The following is an 18172-nucleotide window of genomic DNA, read 5'->3' as shown; positions in this document are numbered from 1 at the left end:
TGATACAACCACTCTGGAAATCAGTCTGGCGATTCCTCAGAAAATTGGGCATAGTACTTCCTGAAAATCCAGCTATTCCACTTATGGGCATATACCCCAGGTATACTCCAATATACAACAAATATATATGCACCACAATGTTCATAGCAGCTCTATTTATAATAGCCAGAAGCTGGAAAGAACCCTGATGTTCTTCAGTAGATGAATGGATACAAAAATTCTGGTACATTTACACAGTGGAGTACTACTCAGCTATCAGAAACAATGAAAACCAAATTCTTAAGAAAATGGCTGCATCTAGAGAATATCATCCTGAGTGAGATAACCCAGTCACAAAAGAACAGACATAATATGCAGTCACTGATAGTGGGATACTAACCCCAGAAAGCTCGGCTTATCCCAGAAACAACTCACCCACTGTGTGAAGTTCAAGAAAAAAAAATTATACTCAATCCTTACACACCAAGAATACTTTGACGAATTCTGAGTTACATCCTATTTTACATGTACTTTTTGCTCATTGTAACTAGTAAGACCTTAATGCAAAATATCAAACCTAAAAAAGTAAAAGAAAAAAGAAAAAAGAAGCACTGACAAAAATGTAATCATTTACATTTATGCAAAAATGCTTAAAATTTGTTCTTTTATCTTTATTTTTTTTTTTAAAAAAATAAAGTTAAAAAATTAAGGCAAAGCAAAAGATAAAAAAAAAAAATATCCACTGTTTGGTTGAGACATTTCCCAATTTAAATACATCCTCTAAGTTAGGCGTCTTAATTCCAAAAGGAATGTCAGTTTAAAGTTGTATCTTACTCATATTTTGTATTTCAAAGGGAAATTTGAGAAAGACAGACTTGTGTTTTCAAGATGATAAGGGGTCTATAAAATTTTTGTATCAAAATGGGTGTGGTGTGTTATGAATATTTTTCATAAAGTTAAAGTTCTTGAAGAAGAGAAAGGAAAAAGAGGACATGAAAGAGAGTTGGGGTTGGAGCAAGAGTTGGAGGTTAAGTGCTATAGTCAGAGGTAAAAGGTAAAATATTTATGACCCGAGAGGTACTCTAATGACAAATTAATGAAAGTGAAGAAAAACACAAGGTTAATGAATATTCATATATGTAATAAAATGACAAGCACAATATCCAAGTCCAGTCTTTTTTTTTACACATAAAAAACAATATATATTATTATATGTGTAGCAATATTTGTATGTCTCTAGAAAATATCATTCATCTATGAAGTAGACAAGCTTAGGTACTACAGAGGGGCAGAACAACAAGAGACCTTTACTTTTGAATCTTGTATCATGCACATTAGTTACCAATCAAATGGTGAAGGTTATTTTGAAAACACTTGCTTATGGCAAGGTTCATTCGGATTTTGTGTTAGGTCATCTTTAATGCAAAGTAATTCATCAGAGAATAGGGACTGAGCCACTAAGGAACAGAAACTCCTTATTTAGCTATTTGGGTTTTGGTACTGAGGCAAAAGCCAAGCTCAGTACCACACCGAATACTGCTGCTGAGGATGAGAGCCACGGTGAACAGAACGGGGTCCTGCTGAGGTAAGTGATATGTGAGGGAAGGCACCTAGCTGCTGAAATCCATGGGCACTTCTCTTCCTAAGCCTCACTCGGGGGATTGGTCCATAAGTGTTGGCCACCAGGTTAGGCTACAGGTGGTTCCAATGGAACCTGTTGGGGAAAGTGCTCCATAGAGTTCTGGGAGGAAGGTAGTCAGAGAGCCAGATGGTAGGGTGGATTGTAGGTGTCGTCAGTAGAACTTCTTTCTGGGGAAGCATTCATATTCCAAGCTTGCAGATCGTCATAATCTTCATACACCCCAGGAGCAGGCGGCTGAAACTTATCTTCACTGCTGTAGATCCTACTGCAGGAGAATTTATTTCTCTCATAGAGTTTTGTGGAATCTAAGGTAGAAGTTAGATCTTCCGGGTCAGTGCTCCCCCAAAATCATAACTCTTGGGGAAGGACAGACAGGGAGCTCTGCTGGAGGCATGGGGGTGGCGTTAGCTATTAAAGGTGTCCTGTAACTGCTGGGCAGTTGGATGTCTTTCTGGAATGACCAAGTTATCATTTCTGGTCTCCCTTGGAATGATCAAGTTAGTGTTTCTGGTTTCCCTCATCGGTAAGGAGCTGGGGGCAAATGCCAAATGCATTTTCTTGATGGCTCTTCTGGCCTCTCCTTCTAGCTTGGTCTATGGCCTGGGATGGCCATGCTCTCTTTTGGACTGGAAAAAGATGAATTGTCCATCATGCTTCCAGAAGTTGGTGACAGGGAAGCCGCATGGCCTCGGCAGGGGATGAGCTTCGGGGGCCTATTTCAGTTGGGGCAACATTTCCTCCACTGCTTCTGCCTGGCTTTGTCACAGATGGTACGTCTCAGGTAAATCTTGCGTCTGTCTTCTGTGGAACAGTCCCTGCTGCACAATACTATCCCCAGGCACGACTTCTTGAGGATTTGAGAGTTGTGGTTGGTGGTTTGCACATAGGCATCTTCTCAGGTGGTGCTGTGTCTGCCTTTTGTCTGAATTGTAGATGTGTTCCCTGTAGGTGTCTGGCCACTCCTGGACCCACTCAGTCTTGCCAACATTTTGAGGTAGTTTCATGTCGTTAATATATCAGCTCAGTGTCTCTTTTTCTTCAGGATCAAACTCGTCCAGTTCCGTGATAAGGTCAGCTCAACACAGGTTTGTCTCTACTCTATTTGTCAGAGATGTCTAGAGAATTCCCTGTCTCAGAACTCTCCAAAGTTTACTCTTACAATTTACAAATACTGTGTATTATTTTCTGCCATGAATTTTGTTTGTGTGTGTGATTTACTCCAGAAACTGAGACGAAGAAGGTGAGAAGATAAAGAAGAAGGAGGAGGAAGATAGGGAGGAGGAGGAAGAAGGCATTTTCGTATAAAAAGGAAAGTTTTTCTTGGTACAAGAACAAAAGAAGTATCATTCCAAAATATACATGCTACTTTGCAACAATTGGTAAAATGACCTATTTGAATTTTTTTTCATGCAAGTTCAGAAATTATTAAAATTATAATAGGAGTTCAGATATTTGTTTTTAGTTATTAGCAATTTAATAAACAAAATTTATAGGTAATTTAAACAATGCATAAGACAGTCAACAAGTTAAATTTAGCCAAACAAATAATATTTACAATTCTAACTTGATCTGAACCAAAAAACCAAAAAGTAATGCTATAATTCGTACATAAGGAATAATTAGTTATGTTTTGCAGGGGAAAATATTAGTACATTAGTATATTAGAGTCATGATTTTTAGAAAATACTATTTGATGGAGGAAATCTTTTTTTTCTCATTTTTTTATTATCCACTCTGTATTTACATTTGAGATGTTATCCCTTTGCCCTTCCCTGCTCCCATCCCTCTTCTCCTTCCATTTGCCTTCACAGAGGTGCACTCCCTCCTAATCACCCTCTCTAGCCCATTGCCTTGGCATTCCCCTGCATTGAGAAAATGTGTCCTCCCTGGACCAAAGGCCTGTTCTCACATTTATGCCAGACACTGCTATCTTCAGCTATATATGCCACTGGAGCCATAGGGCTCTCAAGGTGCTCACAGCAGTTGGTGTTTTAATCCATGGGAGATTTGGAGGGTTTGGTTGGTTGATAATGTTGTTTTTCCCATGAGGTTGCAAACCCTTCCAGCTCTTTCAGTCCTTTCTTTAGCAACCTCATTGGGTCCCAAGTTCAGACTGATGGTTAACTGCAGGCATGTTCAGCCGTATCTACAGGATTCTGTCATAGTCCCTGAGGGGGCATCTCTATCTAGTCCCAGCCAGTAAGTACTTCTTGAATCAGCTATAGGGCTTGGATTTGGTGGCTGAGAGGTGGGTTCTGAATGATCTTTTCTTCAATCGCATCTCCTCCATTTGACCTTGCATTTCCTCCCATAACTGTTTTGTCCTCCCTTTTCAGAAGGACTGAGGCATTCCTCTTTTGGCCTTCCTTCCTTTTGAGCTTCATAAGGTCTGTGAATTGTTTCTTGGGTGTTCAGTGATTTCTGGGGCTAGCTTCCACTTATCAGTGAGTGCATACCATGTGTGTTCTTTTGTGACTGGGTGACCTCACTCAGGATAATAGTCTCTAGTTCCATCCATTTGCTTACAAATTTCATGAAGTCATGAAGTCATTGTTTCTAATAGCTGAGTAGCACTCCATTGTGTAAATGTACCACAGTTTCTATATCCATTCCTCTGTTGAAGAACATCTTGGTTCTTTCCAGCTTCTGGCTATTATCAATAAGTCTGCTATAAACATGGTAGAGCATGTTATATGTTAGAGCATCTTTACGGTATATGCCCAGGAGTGGAATAGCTAGGTTTTCAGGTAGTATATTGTCTAATTTCTGAGGGACCAACAGACTGATTTCCAGAGTGTTTGTACCAGCTTTCAACCACCAACAGTGGACGAGCGGACCTCTTTCTCCACATCCTCTCCAACATCTGCTGTCACCTGAGTTTGTGATTTTAGCCATTCTGACTGGTGTGGGGTAAAATCTCAGGGTTGTTTTGATTTGCATTTCCTTGATATCTATGGATGCTGTGCATTTATTTAGGTGTTTCTTGACCATTTGATATTTCTTTGGTTGAGAATTCTAGGTATAGCTCTGTATCCGATTTTTAATAGGACTGTTTGATTCTTAAGAATCTAACTTCCTGAGTCCTTTGTATATATTAGATACTAGCCCTCTACCAAATGTAGGATTGGTAAAGATCTTTGCCCAATATGTTAACTGCCATTTTGCCTTCTTGACAGTGTTCTTAGCCTTACAGAAGCTTTGCAATTTCATGAGGTCCCATTTATTGATTAGTGATCTTAGAGAATAAGCCATTGGCTTTTGTTCAGTAAATTTTTCCCTGTGCCTACGTGTTCTAAGCTCTTCCCCTTTCTAGTCTAATAGTTTCAGTATACCTGGTTTTATGTGGAGGTCTTTGATCCACTTGTACTTTGTTCAAGGAGATAAGAAAGGATCAATTTGCATTCTTCTGCATCCTGACTACCAGTTGAAGCAACACCATTTGTTGAAGTGGCTGTCCTTTTTCCCTTGAATGTTTTCAGCTCCTTTGTCAAAGATCAAATGATCATAGGTGTGTGGGTCATTTCTGGGTCTTCAATTCTGTTCCCTTGATCTACCTGCCTGTCTCTTTACTAATACTGTGCATTTTTATCAAAATTGTTCTTTAATATAGCTTTAGACAGGGATAGTGAATCCTCTAGAAGTGTTTTTATTGTTAAGAATAGATTTTGCTATTCTAGAATATTTTTTTGTTATTCTAGATGACTTTGCAAATTGTTCTTTTCAATTCTGAAGATTTGAGTTGGAATTTTGATGGAGATTGTATTGAATTTTCAGATTGCTTTTGGCAAGATGGCCATTTTAATAATATTCATCCTTCCAATTCATGAGCATGGGAAATCCTTCTGTCTTCTGAGATCCTCTTCAATTTCCTTCTTCAGAGTCTTGGAATTATGTCTTATAGATCCTTCTCTTGATTAGTTAGGGTCACCCCAAAGTATTTTATATTCTTTGTGATTATTATGAAGGGTGACAATTCTCTAATTTCTTTTTCAGGCTGTCTTTCCTTTGAGTAGAGGAAGGCAGTTGAGATGTTTGAGTTTATTTTATAACCAGACATTTTGCTGAAGATGTTTGTCAACTGTAAAAGTTCTCTGGTGGAATTTTTGGGGTCATTCAAGTATATTATTATATATTCTGCAAATAGTGATATTTTAAGTTCTTCCTTTCCAATGTGTATCCCTATGACTTGTTTTTGTTGTCTTATTGCTCTGGCCTAGACTTCCAGTATGATATGGAATAGGTAGGGGAGATTAGGCAGCTTTGTCTCATCTCTGATTTTAATGGTATTTCTTCAAGTTTCTCTTTGTTTAGTTTGATGTTGGCTACTGGTTTGCTTTATATTACTTTTAATATGCTTATGTATAGGCCTTGGATTCCTGATCTTTCCAAGACCTTTATCATGCAGGGATGTTGAATTTTGTCAAATGCATTCTCAGCATCTAGTGAGATGATCATGTGCATTTTTTTTCTTCTGAGTTTGTTTATATGGTTGAATTCTTTGATAGATTTTTATATATTGAACCATCCCTGCATCTGTGGAATAAAGCCTGCTTGATCATGTTGGATGATTATTTTGATGTGTTCTTGGATTTGTTTTGCAAGAATTTTATTAAGTATTTTGCATCGAGCTTCATGAAGGAAATTGGTCTGAAGTTCTCTTTCTTTGTAGTGTCTTTGTGTGGTTTGGGTATGAGCTTAATTGTGGCTTCAAAGAATGAGTTGGGGAGTGTTTCTTTTGTTTCTATTTTGTGGAATAGTTTGTAGAGTACTATTATTAGGTACTCTATAAAAGTTTAATAGAATTTTCTACTAAATCCATCTTGTCCTGAGCTATTTTTGGTTGGAAGCTTTTTAATGACTGCTTTTATTTCTTTAGGTGTTATGGGAATGTTTAAATGTTCTATCTTATCATGATTTAACTTTTATATCTGGTATCTGTCTAGAAATTTGTTCATTTCCTCAAGATTTTCACGTTTTGTTGAATATAGGCTTTTGTTGTACAATTTCATGATTTTTTGAACTTCCTTGGTCGTGTTGATTTTCTCAAAGAACTATCTCTTGGTTTTGTTGATTCTTTGTATATTTATTTTTGCATCTACTTGGTTGATTTCTGCTCTGGGTTTGACTATTTCCTGCTGTCTACTCCTCTTGGTTGTATCTGCTTCTTTTTATTCTGGAGCTTTCACTTGTGCTGTCAAGCTACTAGTATATGCTCTCTCCAGTTTCTTTTTGGAGGCACACAGAACTATGAGTTTTCCTCTCAGTTCTGCTTTCATTCTATCCCATAAGTTTGGGTATGTTGTGCTTTCATTTTTGTTAAAGTCTTAAAAATCTTTAATTTCTTCCTTTATGTCTTGACCATGTCATCATTGTGCAGAGCATTGTTCATCTTCCATATGTATGTGGGATTTTTATTGTTTTATTTTTTTGTTGTTATTAAAGACAACCCTTAGTCCATGGTGATCTGATAGAATGCATGGGGTATTTTTATCTTCCTGTTTCTCTTGAGGCCTGTTTTATGACTGAATATATGGTCAGTGTTGGAACAGTTACATTGAGATGCTGAGAAGAAAGTACATTCATTTGTTTTAGAATGAAATGTCCTGTAGATGTCTGTTAATTCCTGTTTTTTCATAACTTCTGATAGTTTAGCTGTTGCTCTGATCAGTTTCTACTTCCATCATCTGTCCATTGATGAGAGTGGGGTATTGAAGTCTCCCACTATTATTGTGTGTGGTGCAGTGTATGCTTTGAACGTTAGTAGGATTTCTTTTATGAATTTTGGTGCCCTTGTATTTAGACCATAGATGTTCAAGATTGAGAGTTCATGTTGTTAGATTTTTTCTGTGATGAGTAAAAATTGCAATTTATTTTTGGTAACTTTTGGTTGAAAATCTATTTTATTTCATATTAGAATGGCTACTCTATCTTGCTTCTTGTGACCATTTGCTTGGAATGTTTTGTTACCAGCCTTTTACTCTGAGGTATTGTCTGTCTCTGAGATGAGTTTCTTGTATACAGTAAAATGCTGGATCCTGTTTAAATAACCAGTCTGTATATGTATTTTTATTGGAAATTTGAGTCTATTGATGTTAAGAGATATTAACAAATATTGATTTTTGTTTTCTGTTATTTTTGTTGTTATAGGTATTCTTATGTTTGCGTGCTTTTCTTCTTTTGGTTTCCTTGTGTGATTTATTATTTATTTATTTATTTATTTATTTATTTATTTATTTATTAGCTCTTTTTTTGGGGGGTGAAGTTTCATTTTTTGTGTTGGAGTCTTCCATTTAACATCCTTTTTAGGGATAGACTTGTGGACAGATATTGTGTAAAGTTGCTTAGTCCTGGAATATCTTGGTTTCTCCATCTATGTTAATTGAGAGTTTTTCTGGATATAGCAACCTGGCCTGGCATTTGTGTTCTCTTAGTGTTTATATGACGTCTGTCCAGGATCTTCTAGCTTTTATAGTCTCTATTGAGAAGTGTGGTGTAATTGTGATTGATCTGCCTTTATGTGTTACATGTTCTTTTTTTCTTACAGCTTTTAGGTTTCTTTTCTTTCCTTCTTTTTTTTTTTTGAATATTTGGTGTTTTGATTATTATGTGTTCAATCTACTTGGAATTGTGTAGGTTTCTTGTATGTTCATGGGCATCTTGTTTTTAAGGGTATGGAAGTTTTCTTCTATGATTTTGTTGAAGATATTTACTATGCCTTTTAGTTGGGAGTCTTAGCCCTCTTTTACACCTGTTTTCTTCAGGTTTGGTCTTCTCATTGTGTCCTGGATATCCTGAATGTTTTGGGTTAGGAGCTTTTTGATTATTCTATTTTCTCTGAATGTTGTGTCAGTGTTTTCTATGTTGGTTTCTGCCCATGAGCTCCTCCACCATCTCTTGTAGTATGGTGATAACACTTGCATATATGAATCTTGATTTCTTTCTTACGTTTTTTATCTCCAGGGTTGTCTCTTTTGTGATTACTTTATTGTTTCTACTTTTGTTTTTAATTTCTTGACCTGTTTGTTTGTGTTTTCCTATAGTTCTTTGAGTGATTTTCATGTTTCCTCTTCAGGGCTTTTATTTGTTTATTTGTGTTCTTCTGTAATTGTTCAAGGGGGTTATCTTTGCACTTCTCAAAGATCTCCATCATCATCATCATGATGTATGATTTGAAGTCCAAGTCATATTTTTCTGGTGAGTTTGCCAATCCACTACTTGCTGTGTTGGAAGAGCTGGGTTTTGATATTGCCAGATTGTCTTGGTTTCCATTGCTTAGATTCTTTTGCTTTCCTCTTGCCATCTTGTTGTATGTCATTATAGCTGATATTGTCTCCAATTGGAGCCTGTTTCTCCTGTGGGTCTGAGGGCCCATGGGCTCAGGCAGGAGATTGATTCTGGGTGTTTGACTCTTTGCAGGCAGGCAGTGACTTATGATGGCAGTGACTGTTTTGTCACTGTGAGCTTAGGTGGGAGAGCTCTTGTGAGGCTGTCCTGGGAGCTCAGCCAACTGTGGGTGTATCCTGAGTCTCGATGGAGGTCACTGGATACTCTCTCTGGTCCAGATAGGACCTGAACCCAGAGTGCCCCAGCCTATCTGCCCTCTGAGATCACCAGGCATTCACTCCCCAGACAGTTATGTGGATGCCTTGGTTGCCGTGGGCTCAGGTAGAAGGGTGCTTTCAAGGCTGTTAGGGGTCAAAGCTGTCTTCTGGTGGGTCCTAAGTTTTGATGGGTATTTCTTGGCCCGCTCCAATGAAGGAAATCTTAATATACTAATGTGTCAATAGCAGGAAAGAGAATGGTAAGGCTTAATTATGGCATCTCTCAGTGCCATTTGTGTGACCATAGCGTCCCTGTACTGAGGGAAGCCACACATCACAACCATGTATAAAGCTGCATCTGCCATCACATAGTTTTCATCACAGACAACCTTTTACCTATGACATTATTGACCAATTTACTCTCAATTGCATTATCTGTACCAACAACAAGGCAGGTTAGAGTATGGAGTGGAAAATAAAACACAAGTAGGACATAATCCTCAATTCAGTCCCAAAAAAGTTGGATCTATGTCAGGTGCATTAGTAATTCAAGCCAATCTGTCTCCTATTTATGTATAATTAATTAAAAAGGAAGAATTTTATTTGACCTCCAGAAAAGCTTGTAATGAGGCAAATACACACCAAGGTATTTTTCTCATTTCAGTTCCTCTGTATAAAATATTCAGCCTAGAGAGTAACTGACAATTAATGGCCAGTAAATTATTCCTTTCATTACAATTCTTAAAATTTGATGTAAGTCATGACCTTATCCAGATCAGTAATTTTCTATTGCTTCATTTTTATTTCCTTAAGTGTGTGTGTGTGTGTGTGTGTGTGTGTGTGAGAGAGAGAGAGAGAGAGAGAGAGAGAGAGAGAGAGAGAGAGAGAGAGAGAGAGAGAGAGAGAGAGAGGGAGGGGGAGAGAGAGAGAGAGAGAAAGAGAGAGAGAGAGAGAGAGGGAAGGAGGGAGGGAGGGAGGGAGAGAGAGAGAGAGAGAGAAAGACTATGGACATATGTGTCAGTTTATGGAAGCCAGAAGTTGCTGATGGGACTTCTGGAACTTTAAATTATGAGCTGCATTACATAGATACTGGGGGTTTACACTATGTACTTTATAAGCCATACAAGCTCTTTGCATCCTCTGCTGTTCTTCCATTCCGTTCATCAACAGATGCTTGAAAGTGTGCAGAGATTTTTGATAAGGCATCTATCCATGAGAGGTCATCAGTGATCAGAACAGTCCCTTAGCACAGCAGATGTCATGTCTGGATGGAAAATTCATGTGTGTTAGAAGCTCTCATCATGGCATCTTGTCTTTTACTTCAATTAGAAACATTCAAAGCCATCTTACCATTAGTTGGTTGGTCATTCAAATTGAAATTATTTACATCTAAAATATTTTTGCCTCAGCTACAATAGATTGTGCTATTGTGATGAAATTAGAACATAAAGAGATTAAAATTCATCACTGAATACTTACTGTGAGGAACGGAAGAAAAGTTACTAGTCCCCCCCACTGAATCTTTTGAACATCTTATATGTTCTGATCAGAAAAGGGCCTCCTTGTAATACTCATATCTTCAAATTATTTACATAAAAGAATAATTCATAGGAAATACTTAAAAGCAAATTACACTAAAATCAAAATTAAAAATTATAAAAATTGAACTTCAATAGTTTAGCTTATTGCTGTAAAATTCAAGATTTATTAGAGATTAAGTACAATTAATATATTAGGTTTAGATAAGATTTTTGTCTTCATTACCAAGTTTATATTTTTGAAAACTGTTGTTTAAAAAGAACAATTGTTCCTTTTTTCTTATTATAAGATGAAACAAGTATAAAGAAAAAAAATAGCCTTTCTAGATAACATCTGTTGCCTTTTAAAAACTATTTCTCTTTATTTTTGAGATTGTAACAAAATTACATCATATCTAATTTTCTTTCTTGTCTCTATGCACTTTCCTATAACCTTTCCTGCTCTCATTCAGAATCATAGTCTCCTTCATTCATTATGTGTTGTTACATATAGATGTGTGCACGCACACACAAACACACCCACACAGAGACAGACACACATATTATTAAATTCAGGATTCTTAGACTATAACTTTGTTTGTACATATGCTGGCAAAGTTAATCATCTAGTGTTGGTTTACCAGCTGAATATTTTTTGGACCCTATTAGCTAAATATGTCTATTGTTTTCCTCTTTAAGTTCTTGTTTAAGCAGTTATGTCTGTGAGAATTTATGGCATACAAACTGATATGCAAAGGCTTTTAATTCATTGCTATTACAAATTTTCCATGCTCTTCAAGAATGCTCCTTAGCTTCATGTGCTTTTAGTTTTTTGTTTTGTATTGTTTTTTTTTATTAACTCCCTCCCCAAGAAATCAGCAACCCCTTATAATTTGTGAATTTGAGTAAATTCAGGAAATTGAAAATATGATAAAGGGAAGAAGATGGAAAGGATTAGAAGAAAGAAAGAATAGAATGAAGCAGCAGAAGGTGTCATTTACATCCTGGCTGAAGAAGAGAGTGAGAGAGCACAGAGTAACAGAACCACTGAGCAGACTCTGAGCTCATTTTCTAACTGGCTCTTCCCTCTTCACGTGCGAACTCCATCTGTCCTGATATCAGATGGATGAACAGATTACTTCATTGTGTGAGCTCACTAGGCAATATTGACACAGAAGAAAGGGTGAAACTCAATCAGTGAAGTGATTTGAAATTAATTCTCTTATATAAAGTACTTTGTATGCTACACTTTACAGTCTGGTCTTTTCCCTACATTTAGAATAACAAACTGCAGCAATTTAGTACAGGTATTTCTTTCATCTGAAATTCAGAAATAAAACCTGGGATAGTCATGTTCATAATGGGATGTTTAATGATAATTACTTAAATAGTCTACATTTCAAAGTTATTATAGGACAAATTTATGGATAGAGATATCAGCTGATATTCATTTGGCGTGCATTCCTCCTCCCAGTAAGGATAGGATCAACCCCTTTCTTTAATTTCATGCATTCTATACTGCTAATTTCTCTCCTAACATTTAAATCACTTAATATTCATTACTGTCTTTGAGATCTCTTTTGAGTATTTTGCACAGTCCATGTTGACTGCACAATGTTTCTTAGCAGTAGGCAACTTCTTCCTGTCAGAATTACTAATGAACGTTGATTTTGAAATACGTTCTACGACTTTACATAAGCTGTTTATCATTTTTCACCTTTTTAGTATGAACCAGCCTATATATAATATTGTGCTTGAATATACTTTTATTACTGAAGAATCTTTACATTACAGTCTTGAAAATATTCTACCAGCACTGATGTGTGGGATCACTGACAGTGACAGAGGTCAATGTATACTGTGTGCTGTCTACTGAGGAATCAGTGAGAAGGTGAAAATTCAATATATAAGAGACTTGGGAAGGATACCAAGGAGAAATGGGATGGTATGGCATAAATTAACTCATTTTTGATGGACATACTTGGGAAGAGATGATGTGGTGAAAACAAATATCATCAGGCAATGTCTCACCTGTCTATAGAGGGATGTTTGAGCAATTCTGTCTTTAAACGAGTCACGGAAGGATGTCTATTCCTTTTCAGTGAAAAAAAAAACTTTCTACATTAAGTTGTCCTTCACCGGAATGTGAGAATTTGGTGAAGGAAAGATAATAAGAAAGTGTAGCACTGCACAGAGTCTTAGCAAAGTCCCGGAGAAACTGTGGAGGCTCTGCCAGTAGAAGCCTTGTGGATTCAAGGTGACTCAGATGGTGATTTTAGTCATTAACTCTGCTGACCACTAAAGAAAATGTTGGGAAATGTGCCAAGATCCTCTTGGGGAAAATAATGGAACTCAGACTAGCTTAGGTTTCAGCAATTACTCTTGTATGCTTGGCCAAATAACACATCATTCAAAGATGACGCACACCCCATTGACTGTCTGTCCCAGGCTGATTGCCAAGAAAGCATCTGTACATTAGAGTTATACAAGAATAATTATATCTAATTTCTCATGATCATGCTGAATTGCTGACTACTCTAGCTTACTAATAGTATTTCTTATGCATCTTACTGTGAGCTACCGTATCAATACTTTAAATGATTTGTAAGAGAGAGAAAGAGAGAGAGTCATCTTTCATATAATTTCCATCTATTTCCTTCATCCCTGAATGCTATTTAACATCAGTCAGTAAACAAAAGCATGCTTTTTGTGCTTTTGTTGGCATGACATGTTTTGCTTCAGTAGTAGTTTGTAAAATCAACTGTTTTGGAGGAGCAGTTATAGGAATTTTTAAAAAGTTCATTCTAAATAAGGAGGATAAATGGGCTCTCTGAAAAACTACAGGTAATATGGAGAATTTATAAAATGATATGTCAGGATTTGAGATAGTTTAATGTACATATTGATATATCAGTGTACTTAAAAGAAAAAGCAATGCTGCACCCATTTGTAAGTATTATTTTTGATACTGAAAACAAGCTAATATATATGAATTATCAAAATATGCCAAGTTGGCTGGAAATTAAGTATTGACTCTTAGTGTGACTAAAAATAATGTAAATATTGGTTCATCCTTGGGATTAAACTAAATGTTGACTTAATATTTTTGAGATATGGTGGCAAATACATGAATGTGAAAATAGAATGTCAAAATTCCAAAAGGGCATCCCTTATATTTGAATTCAGAAAATGTTTAACTTAGATACACCTTCTGTCTATCCACAGCTCTGGTACAAATGACCACTCAAACACACATGAAAATGCAGAACCCAAAGAAAAAAACCAAAATATCATGATATTTATGAGGTTATTTTGATTAGCATAACAAGATCTAGGCCTAGAAGGACTACAGAAAGAGAGACTATGAAAGAAAACTAAAATAATAATAATGAATATGTGTTTATCACTTCTGTAGTAAGACTTTCAAGAATGTGTTTTGAAGGGCAACACTATATTTAGTACAGCAAAATTGGGAAACAGTATAATCCTAAGAAGGCAATGCATAGTGTGAGATCACATGAGTATCTATGGTTATACAGTCAATCTCCCTCTCCCTCTCCCTCTCCCCTCTCCCCTCTCCCCTCTCCCCTCCCCCCTCTCTCTCTCCTTCCCTCCCTCCCTCTCTCATTCCCTCCCTCCCCTCTCTCTCATCATTAAATAAACAACAAGATGTGGTTTCTATGGGTATCATGTGAAGATGAGGATATCTGAGACTTCTTTAAATGCTTTGATAATAGGGAACTAGAACTCTAGTCTACTTTGTGTAGTCTAGTGGCTTATACCTCTACTGTTATCACACCTAAATATGATAACAAAATAGAAAGAATACACCAGTTGAAAGTGCAAGATTTTTTTTTTAATAGTTAGAAGGCCATGGGGTCAAGTATCCCATCTCTGACTCTTAATGGCTCGATGGAGTCATGGAATCATCCGACATTCATGTATGATAGCAATACACAGTGAGATAAGGGACAGCCACTATTGGTTTTTTGGTCATTAATATTTTCATGTGGTTCATTAGACCACCTTCCATAGAAACTAGGAAGTTGCATTTAGATAAGTATCACCAAGCAATAATGAGAAATGAGCTAAAAGGCAGAGAAAATACTGCAAATGTTTCAGCCAGTATAACAATTACTCATGCCATGCTGATGACTCTCTCTGCTCTAAATCTCCTGTTCTGTGGTGGGTGTATGCTCATTAATCTTATGTCCCATGTCTAAGCTATTTTCCATTGATTTTTTTGGTAACTGTTTTCCATGGAAATATCACCGTCTGATATTGTCCCTTTCTAAGCCTCAGTGCATACCTGATGGGCTGTAACTGAAGCTTCCTTTTCCTTGTGGTGTAACTACCAGCATTAAAGGAAAGGAAGATGAGCAAAGTTCAGTGAAAGAGTAACATTCTTTGCATAAATTCACATATGTTTATATATGATAACAATGAGATATGAAATTTCCCCTATAATAAGATAGGTAATAATTTCCAAAGGTAATTTAAGATACTGAGAAGCAAAGCATGGCTATTCATCTTATAACCATAAACTGTTAATCAGTAAATTCTATAAATATTTAAAGAAACTCCACATGTATACAGAAAACTCTGTCACTCATAGGTTTATTTTGGATGTGATTTAAGACGTTTATATATAGATTTTATCCTGGTAAATAAATAGAAACAACATTAATTCAAATTCTTACAATGGCGAAGGAAAATCACTTAAAAAAAAAAGTCTTTCCACCTAAGTTGTTGTATTTGTTGCATGTGTGTGTGTATTGAAAATCACTTCATTTTACCTTTATTCTAAAATGTACTGGGAAAGATGTTTATAATTCTTCCATTTATATTAACATCTTCCCTGAGCTCTGTACATTACGAACTCATTCCTTATCCCGTGAAACAACTCGTTCTTTTAGGTTCACTTTCCAGAATATTTGCCTGAGTCATTTTGTGCATCCCCGTGAGTTCTATCACTTCCTTCGCTTCAATCATCTGGTTTCTCCTGCAACATAGTATTGCCTTCACTTAATGGGAGGCCAACCACAGCAATAGCAGTGGCCTCTATTACTTTTGTCCCTAAGACTTCCCTGACCAACAACTCAATGATTTCTCATGATTAAATGACACTGGGTTTCAGTTAGATGGTTTATGTTTTTTCAAGAATCACTGTCAGTCTAAATTGTATATCTTTATATTACTGGGAAAAATAAGCAAACTTCCAAGGAAGAAAAATCACCCGAAGTTCTACCTACTTTTGATATCCACTAAAACCACCATCAAACAGAACACAAGGACCACAAAATTAGAGATAATTCTTAACAAGTTCAATAAATGTAGCCTAACACATATGACCAGTGAGGCTGTAGAAAGTATCAAAGAGCATAGGACTGCCCCTTTGCTGATTGTGTAACCCAGTGTAATATCTAACTGACACATCAACAGCAAAGCCTGTCTATCTAAGGACTGGGAAACATCACAGAAGATAGAACAAACATGTAAAATGCAGAATACAAGGATCTGATATCTGCTGTGATTAGAGGATTAGAGGATGCCTATATGATATGTTTCTTTTATAATGACAGGAAAGTTTCCTAGGAAATCTCAATGATATTATAACTAAAGCAAAATGCAAAAGATGAATATACTGATTGATGCTCCAATATCAATGGTGGAATTCTCACAAGGTTTCATCCCTGAAAAAATAGACATGGGTAATTAATAGTTTCTCAGAGAGAGGCTCAGTCCTTGTCATTTATGATCCTCTTGAGAAGTTAATAAGTTCCAGAAAGTGAATTATACACATCTATAAGAAACAGTGAATGATTTCATTATTGTTTATTTGGCACACATACATACAGCATAAGCCCATACATTGTGCTTAACATTCACACAGACATAATTACATATAGGGTTGTGGATCTCACATCTGCTCTGCCATAGGGCATGGCCATAGTTACCCCATGTTGTCAGAGGATGGGTGCTGGTCTGTAAGGAAGTCCAGTGACACTGATTCAGGGGTGGGAAAGCACAGTATAAGGTGTGGAACAGGCAGAGCTGGCTCAGGGATCCCCACAGGTTCCCATGATCTTGGACAGCTAGACACTGCTAGAGTCATGGAAGATCTGAGAATGGAAACTGGGCCCTGAGGCTGTATATGAACCAGTTAGGGGCATAAAAAGAGGGAGCTTCGGCTGTTCCCATGGTTATGAGTTCTTGGCTTGATGGCTGGTGGCTGGCTTGGGCTTGGTGGCAGTTGTGGCTGGGAGTGTAGAGAGGCCTTCTATGAGATATTAGAAAGCAGTTCTGAAGGCAAAGGTCTTATCCACGTCTACCCAAGGCAGATTCCAATGAAAAGAAGGAGTCCATGGTTTTAAGGCATTTATTGTAATGATGGAAAGTGGATCTGTAAAACCATACTACACTTCTTCAGAGTGTGCCTGGGATTAAATATCTTTTGCTGAGAGGAATGTCTAGAAAGAAAAGCTTATTGGCTATACCCTCCAGGCCTCTATATACCTCATAATGGATTTCTGTCTTGAGCCTGCATGACCACAGGTCACATTCTTTCCCTCATATACAGGTGGAGGGCTTGGGGCATTGCACTTACATGACTGATGGCCTCAAATCTTGGGGATGGGATGCTGCAGCTAGTAATAGGGAAGTGGTACACCGAAGAAGACAAAGCTCCTACCATCCTTTCAGGGTCTCTGATGTTTCTAGCCTTTGCTCAACTGGGACCAGTCTAAATTTTATAGTCCACCAGTTACTCCCATGTGGTCCTGTGTATGAGAGGTACAATTGCAGATTAAGAAGCTATGCATTTGCAAAGAAGTAGGAGGGATTTAGGAGAAGTTGGAGTGAAAACTGAGATAGAAGAATTGTGTAAACAGAATATTTTGACTATCTTCTTCTGGGTTTGTTGAAAGAAGGTTACTTTCTTGATTTCTCTAGCATATAGTTTCCCTCCTTATGTTGGAGTTTTCTATCTATTATCCTTTGTAGGTCTGGATTTGAAAAAAAAAAAAAAAAGATATTGTATAAATTTGTTTGAAGTTTGCTTGGTATAGTAGCCTAGCCTGGCATTTGTGTGTGTGTGTGTGTGTGTGTTTTTTTTTTTTTTTTTTTTTTTTTTTTTTTTTTTTTGAGTCTGTAGGACATCTTCCCAGGATCATCTCAGTTGCATAGTCTCTGTTGAGAAGTCTGGTGTGATTCTGATAGGTCTGCCATTATATGTTATTTTATGTTATTTGAACTTTTCCCCTTAGTGCTTTTAATATTCTTTGTTTGTTTTGTGCGTTTGGTATTTTGACTGTTACGTGACATGAGGAGTTTCTTTTCTGTTCCAATCTATTTAGTGTTCTGTGGCCTTCTAGTGTGTTTATGGACACCTCTTTCTTTACATTAGGGAAGTTTCCCTTTATACTTTTGTTGAAAACATTAATGGCACTTTAAGTTGGGAATCTTCTTCTATGCCTATTATCATTAGGTTTGAT

The 18172-nt window shown here is 36.9% G+C and overlaps 1 pseudogene across 1 annotated transcript; it reads right to left on the bottom strand.

Moving 5' to 3' along the window:
- Positions 1–1454: 1454 nt before the first annotated feature.
- On the bottom strand, positions 1455–2634 carry LOC308438469 (chorion-specific transcription factor GCMa-like; annotated as a pseudogene). Its single transcript has one exon. The product of its transcript is annotated as a chorion-specific transcription factor GCMa-like (transcript).
- Between the last annotated feature and the right edge of the window lie 15538 nt (positions 2635–18172).

This window comes from Micromys minutus (assembly GCF_963924665.1).
Source record: "Micromys minutus genome assembly, chromosome: 1".
Taxonomy (NCBI): domain Eukaryota; kingdom Metazoa; phylum Chordata; class Mammalia; order Rodentia; family Muridae; genus Micromys; species Micromys minutus.
This window is presented reverse-complemented; position numbering and strand designations above follow the sequence as displayed.